The sequence below is a fragment of the Theobroma cacao genome, chromosome 5 (assembly GCF_000208745.1).
Source record: "Theobroma cacao cultivar B97-61/B2 chromosome 5, Criollo_cocoa_genome_V2, whole genome shotgun sequence".
Lineage (NCBI taxonomy): Eukaryota > Viridiplantae > Streptophyta > Magnoliopsida > Malvales > Malvaceae > Theobroma > Theobroma cacao.
The window spans coordinates 24,165,269-24,178,070 of record NC_030854.1 but is presented as its reverse complement, the minus strand read 5'-3'; positions in this window follow the sequence as shown (position 1 = coordinate 24,178,070).

The window sequence follows — 12,802 nt, the reverse complement described above, 5'->3', positions numbered from 1 at the left end:
CAATCCCTCTGTTATAGGCAATCTCGTTATGATAACTTATTCCACTAGCATTCAGAGTTTGGTCACAAAGGAGGAATTGGAGAAAATGCTCGATCAAAAGAACAAGAGTCTTAACTTTTTGGAGTTTGACCTGAAATTACTTTATCTTGTTGAGGTAGCCACTAAGCCGTACCTTAAGGATTACGCAAACTCCAAATTCAAACCATTCAATGGCAAGACTAGTAATGCTTAAGAACATGTCATGAAATTTGTGGAAACCTTGAGAGTCATAAGCTGGATGATGATTTAAAGCTGAAAGAGTTCTCTAAGTCCCTCACTAAGAAAGCCTACACCTCGTACGTGAATCTCACTCCTGACTTAGTTGACTCTTGGAACCAAATGTATAGGATGTTCGAGGAAAAGCTTTTTTCTACCTAAGAAAAGGTGACCCTTATTGACTTGGGGAAAGAACATAAAAAAGCAAGAGAGGATCTTATGGAGTACATCATGCGATTTAGGGAACATGTACTAGATATACAATATTCTAATGATGAAAAGGAGTTGGTCAAAGTATTCATCCAAGTGTTGTTGATTTCCCACACAAGTGCACGTATCGTTAAAAAGTAATATAATAGTAAGTAGAATTCGTTCCCATGGAGAATTGAATTAATTCCTAATTGCTAACTACTAAAATTTTAACACCCTAATCTTATCAAAACAACTTAATTATTAAAAAGAAAAATTGAAACTAATAACTAAAACTAATCTAAAATCTATCAGCAAAATTATTTTATTAAATTCGAGTGACTACCAGACCTAAGATTATGATATCCCTAAATACTTCACTTGAATATTGTCTTTCTCTCTTAACTCAGTTTAATGGATTAAGTTGTTAACCTAGAGTCATAAATTATTTACAAGCCTCTGTCGAGTTTTTTATAAAAATACCTCTTCTAATTAATTTATTATATGTCTATGCAAATTAAATTAAAGAAATATTTATTAAGTTCGTGCTCTAATTTAGGCTACGTATGGCTTATAAGTGTATGTTTACCCTATATGCAAATCAAATCACTTAATCAACTAAATGAATTCGATCATACGCTATTCTATTCAAGATCTACCTAAATTTCTTTTGTCAAGGTTTAACCTAGGTTTCCAATTTAATCTAATTGGTGATCAGACAATTAAAAGCATTAAGAATAGAATAAAATAATCAACTCAAATCCATCAAACCTAAGTAAAAGAGAGATAAATAAATCAAACTACACATTGAGTTCAATCATAATCTTAGATAAATGAATTAGTTCCCCATCAAGTCACACATCATCATTAAATAAAATTTAAACATTAAAAGCAAAACCAAGAGAATAAAAGAATAAACAAAAGATACAAAAACTCAAGAACTGTATTCTTGATCTCCAAATCTCCTTGAATCCTTCAAATTCTTCTTAGCTTCAGTTACTTTGTGGCTTGACTCTTAACTATCAATCTGGTGTTTCGTTCTCCCCCAAAAAGTCCTCTGAAAGGTTATTTTTATAGTGCTTTGAAGTTAGTCCAAGTTGGGTAAAAAAAGAAGTCAATTCCACTCAAGATTTCCTTATCAGACTATGTTGGCCATGGCATACTTCGTCCAAAGCCGTGGCCTAGACCATTTAATAACAGAAATCATAATTGTTCTAGGACTACTATAGTGCTCCAATTTTGATAAGATTTTGACCACCTGCCAAGCCGAATTGGGTAAAGTGGTAAACTTGAAAGTTGTACCTTCTTCTCTTCTCTTTCAAATGGTTTAAGAATCACTTCATTTGGAGCTCTGTAAAGAGAGTTATGGCTAAAATACTAAAACATGTGTAGTGGAGGTTTGTACTTAGAAATTGCTCTTATTCTTCCATTAATATTCTTCTTTCATCAAACACCTACAAAAGTACAAATAAATCAATAACAATCTATCTTAATCACATTAACACCAAATTAAACATGAAATTAACTAAGATTAGATTGACTCCCCTAAATTAACTAATTTAAAATAATTAAATAAAATTTACTAATTTTTATGCATTACTACAAGAACTAAGCTAAATTACTATCAAAATTAAGCCCAAATAACTCTATATCAGAGAGTTATCACCAAGGTATGTTTGATGAATATACAAATAGCTGTTTTGCAGCATGGAGAGTGCAACTTTGTGGGACAACCTATGAGGAAAATGGCAAGCGGATATGAGAACGCCATAATATTCTTAGAAGTAGACGTGCACATCACATCCCTATCACAACAAGCCGCTCTATGCAGAGAGTAATGTCAACGGATATACAGTGTGAATAGCATTCATTGATGATGGTTCCTTGGTAAACCTCATGCCATTGTCTACTCTGATGGCTGTGAATATAAACCTAAGGAGTTTGTGTCGTTCTATGACTGTTACTTCTTTCGACAACAAAGAAATTAAAACTTTGGGACAAGTTATGGTAAACTTCAAGATGGGACCTAATCAAGACCAGACTTGCTTCCATGTTATTGAAGCTGATGTGGCCTTTCACCTTCTCATATGAAGGAAGTTCTTGCACACTCATAATATCATTCTCTCTTCATGTCATTAATGCATCAAGAGTTATTGGAAATGGAAAGAAATCTTTATTCTAGCAACCAAGGCATCATTTGAACATCATGAAGTAAGTTACACCGAAGCTTTTTTCTTTGAGGAACCAGTAGAGGAAGGCAAAATTGCCAAAGCTAGGCCTATAAGTGTTCCACTTCCACGATGGGAAGAATACTCCCAAAAAGAGGAAGAAATCATATCAAAGTAGAAAAAGCGAGGAGGAAAGAGAAGAAATTCCAAAAGAAAGAAGGAAAACCCCAAGATGGGAAGATGGTTTACTACTTATAATGGGGAGCGAGGTTTGAAAAAGCATCTTCTTCTGACTCTATATCACATGGACCACCTGATATACCATTCTCTTGTTTTTAGGTGGAAGAAGTAAAAAAGGATCATGAAACATCATTTGCAGTAGAACAACGTCAAGAACAACCGAAGCCACAAGGTAACTAATTGGAAGAGCTTAACTTAGCTAAGGAAAAAGAGACTCTCAAAACTTTCTTTATAAGTAAGAGCCTTTCAAAAAAACAAAGAATGACAATTATTCAGCTACTAAAGGAATTCCAAGATGTGTTCACTTGAATGTATGAGCAAATACTTGGATTGGATGAGAAACTTGTCACTCATGAGTTGCACATCTCTCTCGGAACCAAGCCAGCGAAGCAGCATGCACAGGTATTTCACCATGAAATAGAAAACCAGATAAATGAATAATTTAACAAACTCCTTAAAGTTGGATTCATCAAGCCAATCCATCACCCAATTTGGCTAGCATACGTGGTGCTTGTAAAGAAAAAGAACGAAGCAATTCAGGTGTGCGTGGACTTTAGAGATCTAAATAAAGCTTGTTCCAAGGATGATTTTCATTTTTTGAACATTGATACTCTCGTGGATGCCACAGCTGCTCATGATATGTTCTCGTTCATGGATGGATTTAGCGAATATAACCAGATAAAAATGACACTTAATAATGTAAAGGAGACAGCTTTCCGAACTCCATTTGGTAGTTCTTACTATCTAGTTATGCCATTCGAGTTAAAGAATTTAGGTGCAATTTATCAATGTGCCATGACAGTAATTTTCCATGACATGATGCACGATTGCTTGGAAGATTACACAGATGACATAGTAGTGAAGTCCAAGAAAGCCTTACACCATATTGGAGACTTAAAAAGGGTGTTTGAACAATGTCAAGAATACAAGCTATGCATGAATCTTTTGAAAGTGTGCCTTTGGAGTAATAGTTAGTAAGTTTTTAGGTTTTGTGGTTCAATGGAAAGGCATAAACGTGGACTTTGAGAAGATAAAGGTTGTTCAATCAATGCCACCTCCATCGAACCAAAAGTAACTCAAAAGCTTGTTGGGGAAAGTTTCTCACATCCAGAGGTTCATTTCAACCTTAAAAGAGAATTATGCACTTTCAAGCATTTCTCAAGAAAGAGGTCCTATTTTCATGGGGTGAGCAACAACAACAAGCTTATGAGAAAATCAAAGGTATTCTTGCTTCTCCCAAGACAATGACTATGCCAATCCAAGGGGAACCAATGATGTTATACTTCATCTCAACTCCACATTCAATTGGTGTTATACTTGTTTAAGAAGTGAAGGGGCAAGAACGACTTGTATATTTCCTGAGTAGATATTTGCATGGGAGTGAATTGAACTACCCATCGATGGAAAAGTACTGTCTTGCACTTGTGTACGAAACTCAGAAACTTCACTGTTACTTCTTGGCTCACAAACTTAAATTGGTAACCAAGTAAGATCTTATCAAATTCTTGCTTTTTCGGCCAACCTTATTTGGGAGGATAGTAAAGTGGTTGCTTTTACTTAGAAAGTTTGACATTTTAGTTGTGCAACCCAAGGCGATCAAGTCTCAAGCTCTCTTAGATTTGTTAGCACATTTCCCATCTTAATTTGAAGAAGTAATTCCTGATTCTTTTTTAGGAGATCTCCACGAAGTATGCTTTGTCAGCATAGAAGAAAGAGAATGGGATTTATATTTTAATGGTTCTTTTATTATGTCTAATAAGGGTGTTGGGATAGTCTTAATTCCCCTAAGAGAAGTTCATGCGAAAGGCGAATCATCCTCAAATTCTCACAACAATCAAGCTCATTTGGAGGGAATGGATAAAGTGAATGTAACAAGTAAAGAATATCCTCTTTTTTTGGCCTTCAAGCTGGATTTCCCCTGCACCAATAACCAAGCCGAATATAAAGCGTTAATTCTAGGGTTGTATGCGACAGTTGTTGTCAGAGTCAATAGCTTGTGCATTAATGGAGAGTTCAATTTTATCATAAAACAGACAAATGGTGAGTTTTCTCTTAAAGAGCCCGTGCTTGCATCCTACAGAATTATTGTTTAGTCATTTTTATAAAAATTCAAAAAGGTGAGATATGAATATAGCTCAAGATTGATGAATAGACATGCAGATGCTCACTACCCTACCTTCCAAAATACTAATGCATAAGGAAGAACAAAGTATTATTTCAGTATTATAGAGAAGTGTCACAGCCCAAATCCCGAGCCATGACCGGTGCAAGGACCCAATAGGCACAGCCCACTAGGCCCAAGCAAGCCTTTCTATAGGAACTTGTACATTAGTCCATCTATATCCATATTTCGTTAAGATCTATAATTCATAATGTTCAAATGATAAATTTTTCGAAAACAATTCATAGAACCCAAGTATATACTCATAATGGCCTCATTAATCAAAATATACATAGATAATTTGCCAAATAAGTCTTAGCAATTCACATCAAGTATACATGTACACATACAAAAACCCTTGACTGCCAGCGGAGTGACTCTGGGCGTGGGTACTATCATTGAGTGTCATGGTAAACCTACCAAAAGATGAATATGAGGAAGCATCCCAACCTTGGATCCAACTACCTTTGAACTTGAAAACTAAAACATGAAGTTGAAAAGAATGAGTATAAACCCAATGAGTGAACATAAGAAGGGAACAAGCAAACGATACAGAAGGGTTTTTGGAAACACGATGCACTTGTGTTAAAACAATGTAATTTGTATATCATAAGCAAACTCGATGCCATGTTGTCTTTTAACTCATTTTAAAACATTAGGAATTTCAACTTTCAATATTCGGTGCAATCACATCTCATTTTCCAAACATCTCTACCCTACAAGACAGGTGCACATGCGTATAAGAATTCATGTATATATATTATGTATATATATATATATATGGACATTTTTATCATACATCACATACATCAAGGTCATTCCCAAACTAGTCAACATGGCTCAATGCATATAACCACCATCCTCAACTCAGCTCATATGCACTTCTACACTGCACATAGCTAATATCCTCATGTGCACTCCCACACCGCACATGGCAAATATCATGTGCACTCTCACATCGCACATGGCATATATAATCAGTGTGTGCACTCTCACATCGCACGCCACCATCACCGTCATGTGCACTCTCACATCGCACACCACCATCACCGTCATGTGCACTCTCATACCGCACACGCACGGTAATAGTTATCATTCAATATTACCTTTCAAGCATAGCAGACATAACAACATGTATCAATAATCTTTTCATAATAATACATTCCACAAAGTTCATTATTTTATTGGTCATACACATGGTTGCACAGTCCAACATTCAAAGAAAATAATATCAATTGCTATGCCATTAGTTTATAACATCACAAAATTTCCAATGCATCACGTGCCACAACTTAATTGACAATTCAACATAATATTTCAAAGATGTGATTCGTCACATTTCACGTTTAACAACATAGAAATATCACTTGTAAAAGGCTTGTTCTCATGCAAGACTTTTAAAAAAGTCAACCAAGAATATTTAAAGACTTTATTCAAACACATGCACATTTCTTCAAAACGTTTTAAATGCAAGTTCACTCACTCATTTTTTTTTATCAACTCCAAACCTCGACTAGTGCTCCAAGTGGAAACGTGGGGTCTCGTTGGAACCTATCACACACAATTAGCATCACAACCAACTTAATTCACATGAATATAAATCCAAATGCTATTTCCATAATTAAATTTTACTAGTTCTTCCTAACTAGTTTTCAATTACCATTTAACTACTCAACCTAATACTAACTCCATTTTCATAACACTCCATTTATTACTTCCATTTTCTAGCACTATATCATCCTTATAATTTATAACTCCACACTTAATTAATTTCCTTAGTGACATCTTACACCAACACAATGCACTTTACTAATTTAGTCATCCACACCACTAGTTAAACCATGAATTACCATAATTATTAATCATTTCTCCCTCCAACAATCTCAACCCATCAAAATAGCCTCTAATTCCCATTTCAAATATCAATTTACTTATAAATTAACAAAGCCCACATTCTAGTCATTAGCTAGTCATTTATTTTCACTACTTTAGTCACACTATTAATAAACACTCACCTTTTCACCACAACATAATACATCAACAATAAAACAACCCACAAATCTAATTATTAACCATCACTAACAAACTTAGAAATTAACCCTAACCCATTACTCACCTTGGTGGACTTGTAGTTAATTTTCTTTGGTGATGATTAAAATGAGAAAAATTCCTTCAAGAGTTTTCAAGCTAGTTGAAGAGTTTCTCTCTTTAAAAACATTCAGCTAGTGAGAGAAAGTGTAGAGGAAAAACTTTGTGAGGGTTTTTGAGGTGAAGAAGTGAAAAAGCGTGAAAAATTCGATGACAAAGTGTACAAAAACACGAAATTTGGAGTTAATATGAAAAAATTATGGAGGTTTCAAGGATGGCCTCCATGAAAGATGAAAAGTTTGAAATGGGGAGGAGAAATGGGAGGAAGAAGGAGAAGTGCTGAAAGGTGCTGGAAATTGAGATATTTATACCTAGGATTGACAAAAGTTTCAATTATTTATGAAAATGCCATTAACAAGTTTACTTTGTCTTCTTTTTCTTTTTTTGTGTGCAATATTTTTACTTTTTTCACATTGAGAAAAGGTCCACAATAGATTAGAGGTACTTGAGTTTATGAAAACTTAAAAATTTAGACTCGAGATGTAAAATTACCATTTTACCCTTAAAGTGAAAATCTCTCTCTTTTTCTTTTTTTTTTATTTTTTATATAAAAATAATTTATTGAATCCCGAATATAAAATATTTGCTAAGACTCACCAAGAAGAAGACGAAATCTACCCTTGGTCCATGTCACCACTATTATGCTATTTTACGCGTATATTAAAATTTTGGGTATCACAAGAAGACTTACATGTCCATTTAGTGAGATGTTACAACCTCCCACTTATGAAGAAAAGGATTGGCGCACAGTTATAATAAGAGACCTGCTCAATGCAAGCTTTACTGCTATCTCACAATTAAAGCACTTTACCCTTATCCATGGTGTGTTATATTACAGGGGAAGCAATGGAGTATTAGTTAGATGTATTTCCAAGCATGAAGTAGAGGAAAGATTGAAAGCAAAACATGAATAATGGTGTGGAGAAGAATGACCACTGTTGCATCGGTTACTCTAGAGAGTAAGGTATTTTTGGCTGACTATGTCCAAAGATGTGCTTCAATAGTCTTGTCCCAAGTGTTCAGAACCTTCAGATGTGTGTGAATGTCATTTTGTAGGAAGTGTGATGATTGGCCTAGACCTTACATTGACTATTTTTAAAATAGAGTTCTTCCAACAAATTTTCAAGATGCAAGACAATTAAAGAGAAGAGTTCAACACTTCTTCCCTAAAAGAAATGAGTTGTTCCGAGTATCATTCGTGAGATGTCCACTGAAGTATGTTTCTCCTACTGATATAAATCCTTTCATGGAATAAGTTCACGCTAAAAGCAGTAGAGAACATGAAAAGGGGAGAAAGCTTTGTTAAAAATTGTTGGATCTTGGATACTACTAATCTACTATGGAAGCAAATGCAATAAATTGCGCAAGGAAATGCCATGAATGCCAAGTCCATGAAAATGCCATACATGCTTCAACTGTAGTACTCCATAGCATCATCACACCTTGACCTTTCCACACTTGGGTGTTTGACTTGGTTGGGCCTATCAGTTCCCCTTCTAGAGGACATATATGGATACTTGTAGCAACGAAGTGCTTCACCAAATAGGTAGAAGTTGTTCCCTTGAAGAAAGCAATTGGATCGATTGTGGCCAACTTCATTGAAGAGAACATCATATGTAGATTTAGAATACCCAAGCATATCTTGTCAAATAATGGTACTCCATTTGTTAACTTTAGTGTAAGAGAACACTTAGCCTTTTACGATGTCAACATGTGAAGTCACTTATTACCTTAAAGGGAATGGTCAAGCTGAGGCCACTAACAAGACTCTAGCTCAAAGTATTGAGTAGAATGGTACATGACGATCCTAAGATATGGCATGATGCTGTTCTTATGGCACAATGGGCATACAGAACTTTTAAACGAGCAGCTACTAACGTTCCTATTTTTTCTTTAATATATGGGACATAAGCTATTCTACTAGTGGAAATCCTATTTCCATCAGTAAGATTGGCCCTAGATTCTGAAATGGACAATGATACTTCTCCACATTTCAAAAAAAGGATAAAACTAAGAAGAACTTCTTCACGTATCAAAGAAGGTTGAGTATGGCATGTGACAAGCTGATAAGGAAAATAAGCTTTGAAGTGGGTGACTTAATACTCCATGCAGCAAAACATATTAGAAGAGGAACATCTATAGCTAAGTTTAGTCCAAAGTGGGAAGGACCATACATTGTTCCTGAGGTGAACAAAAGTGGATATTACAAGTTAGAGAATCCAAAGACCAATGCTGTTATAGCACCAGTCTATTTCTAGTACATTAAGAAGTATCATGTATGAGAATGCCACCCACTATTTGTCTTTTTTCATGAATGACTTCTCAAACTCAGCTTTCGTTTAAATTGTCTTGTATATTTTAAAGCAAAGACATTTTTAGCCGCAGCTTTATCGTTTCCATTTTGGCTATCTTGTGATATTTTAAACTAAATTCATTTTCAGTAGCAAGCTTTATCTCTCTTACTTTGGCTGTAATATTATTGTTGCACTTGGTCGCAAGCTTTGTAGCTCAAATCTTTCACCATATATTTCATATTTCAACCGTAAGCTTTAATGCTCATAATCTGGCTGTAATGATATTATGTTATTGACCACTAGCTTTATCACTCACTTCTTGGCCATATCTTGTTGTTCACAAATACGTCGCAGCTTTAAATGCTCATATAAAAGATATGTTATTCTCCTTCATACTAGGTTGAGAATTATTCTCCCTAAAATGATGTTGAGAATCCTTTTTGACTGCACATAACTATACTTGTGAAACTTTCATATGTTTGCAAAGAATAAAATGTGGAATAGAGTATCTCAATAAAACCACAAAGAAAGTAAAGTAAATATTTATGATGGAAAACTCTACAATGTCAAAAAAAGAAAAACAAGAACAAGTTAGTTAAGTATGAAGTTCAGAAGGGAGGAAGATATGTCATTCTCAAAATTGGAGAGGTTGTCTAATCTCCTTTACAACTCCATATTCTTTACATCAAGCTCTTTTATCGCAACCATTATGCTAAGTTTGTTAATCCTCATCATAATGTATCTTTTGGCCTTGGCTATACAAGTGTCAAGACATTTAATTCGACAACCAGAGTTGAGAACATTTTCCATAAGAACAACCATCTACTGCAATTCTTTAAAAGGAATGATTACCTATAAGAATAAAGCAATCTCGAAGGCATTACTTAATCTATCCATAATAGTTTTGTTCATGAATTTACCTTTAATATGTCGAAATTTACCTTCTACTTTATAGATATGCTCTAAAAGCTGCAAGTGTTACAACAAGACTGAAATGCCATTAACGAATTCCAAATGAGTGTTAGAAGCATCATTTCCATGTTCTACCACTAAAAAAAAGATCACACAGTGAGTAGTAAAAAATAGGCATAACAATATTTAAATAAATAATATTTGAGCTATTTTGAATACCTTTAAGAGAAGAAGAAGCCTTACGGGTACTATTCAGAACACTCCAGTAGAAGAAAAAAAATTGTGAGTGGAATTTAGAACACCCCCAAGAAAAAAAGTATTGCAAGTAGAATTTGAACACCCCTAGAAGAAGAAGCATTGCAAATAATATTCAGAACACCCTTAGGAGAAAAAGCATTGCATGTAACATTCGAAACACCTCCAAAAAAAATCGCAGTGAGTAACACCAAGAGTAACATCAATTCCAAAGTTGTTATGAATGCTTTGAGTAACTCCAAAGGTTCTTATAGAAATGATACTTGCATTGTTATGCTAAGGTGTTCCAAAGCCATACCCAAGAACAATCTAATCAACTTTAGTAATGGCATCCACATCATCACCATCGACTCCAATAGTGACATTCATTTCATCACCACCAACATTTTGTATAGTAGAAGGTAGAAAATCGGTTATACCTATCAGACCTTCTTATATAGCATTACCATCCACTTTGCCTCCTAAACTCAAATATTCATGCTTGGGAAGTCTTTCCTCAATTGACTTATCACTAGACTATAATCATTCGTGTGGTCACATGATTCTTCTCCACTTTCAAACTCTGAGATATTTAGTCCTTCCACCTCTCCACTTGGAGTTGACTTTCCCTAAAAAAAGAAAAGAGGAGTTCAATATCAAAGTGAGGATGTAATGAAAAAAGAGATAAAAAGAGTAAGAAACAAGCTTACCTGACTAGAGGTTTTATTCCTCTTAGAGTGAATAAAGCGAAGCCACACATCATTACTACTAATGGAAGAAACATGTAATTGCACCTTAGGATTAGGTACAACAAATGAGTCCATTCCTGAAGACAATCTCCCCAATAAACATACCAACCAGCAGTATAAGCACCTATTATGTCAAAGGCTAGGGCAACGCTATTTTAGAACTTATCCACATTATGATTAAGCACGCAAATAAGAAATAGGGAAGTACAAGAGGAGAAGTTTTCAAGAAAAGGGGGTTTAAGTGGAGCTAGTTGATCATATCCAAATTGGCGCACCACTCTATAAAAAGAGTATACTTCGACAAACAATGAATCCCTATCAGCACCTGAGCTAGTTGTTTCAATCAAGGAAGACAATTGACAAAAATGAATCCACACTAAGAAGTTTAATCAGCACGAGCTCAGATTTCCAGTCTTAAATGGTCGCCTATTGTAATAAATAGTTGGATCACCAAAACCATTATTTGATCTCACATATGGCTTTACATTAACTCGATCTACCTCAACCAACACCTTAAGAATGTTGTCCCTGGAAGTTTGGTAATGCTACGCTCAAGCCTTACAATTGTCCATTAGAGCTTGACTTGTAGAGGAAAACACAGAAGGCTGATACATGTTAGGAGTGGGGGCATAACTACGGAATCTCTCCCATAAACACATTTGAATAAATAATATATATACATAAGTTAATTCTCTGTAGCAACCAATTGATTCAACAGTTTTAGAGTGATACAAGTCTAACCTCTTATACACAAATCCCAAGTATAGTGGAGCAAGAAGAAAACTCATACCCTTAGCAATCTTAATCGCATAAGGAATAAATGAAGAAGAGATCTAAATATCTGGACAATCGAGGAGGACATATCAAGCCAACCATATGATTAACAAAGCCACTAACTCATGAGCGTGATTTGGATATATAGGAGGATTGCTCTATCCTTTAATATTGAATTTCTTATAAAAGAGTCCTAGCTAGTTGAAGAAGTGCGCTACTTTGGAAGCTTTAACTTGGCTCTTAAAAAAGTTTATAAAGAATTCTTTGACACTCTATACTTCCCTCGAAAGTATAATGGAACGAAAGTCGTCTCGCCTAGCACAAGGAAGTTCCAAAAGAATGCGCTCATTTTCAAGAGTAAAAGTAAAATCTCCCTAAGCAGTAACCATAATATGTGAAAAGGTTTTCCATCGTGCAAGAATAACAAGACATACTTCAATTCTAGTTTCCCTACAAATACAGAGTTTAGTGGTGATTCTTACAGTATCAAGGACTTTAGCATTGTTATTAGTAGTCACGTAAGCGGGATTTTTCAATACTTTCTTTACTCATTCATCATAACCTTAGACCAATAATGAGTAGGATCCAAATTTAGTGACAAGAAGTGAGAATTTACTGCATTCAAATATGAATTTCAATAATAACGCTTCTAAGATGGAACACCTTTTATCTAGAGCA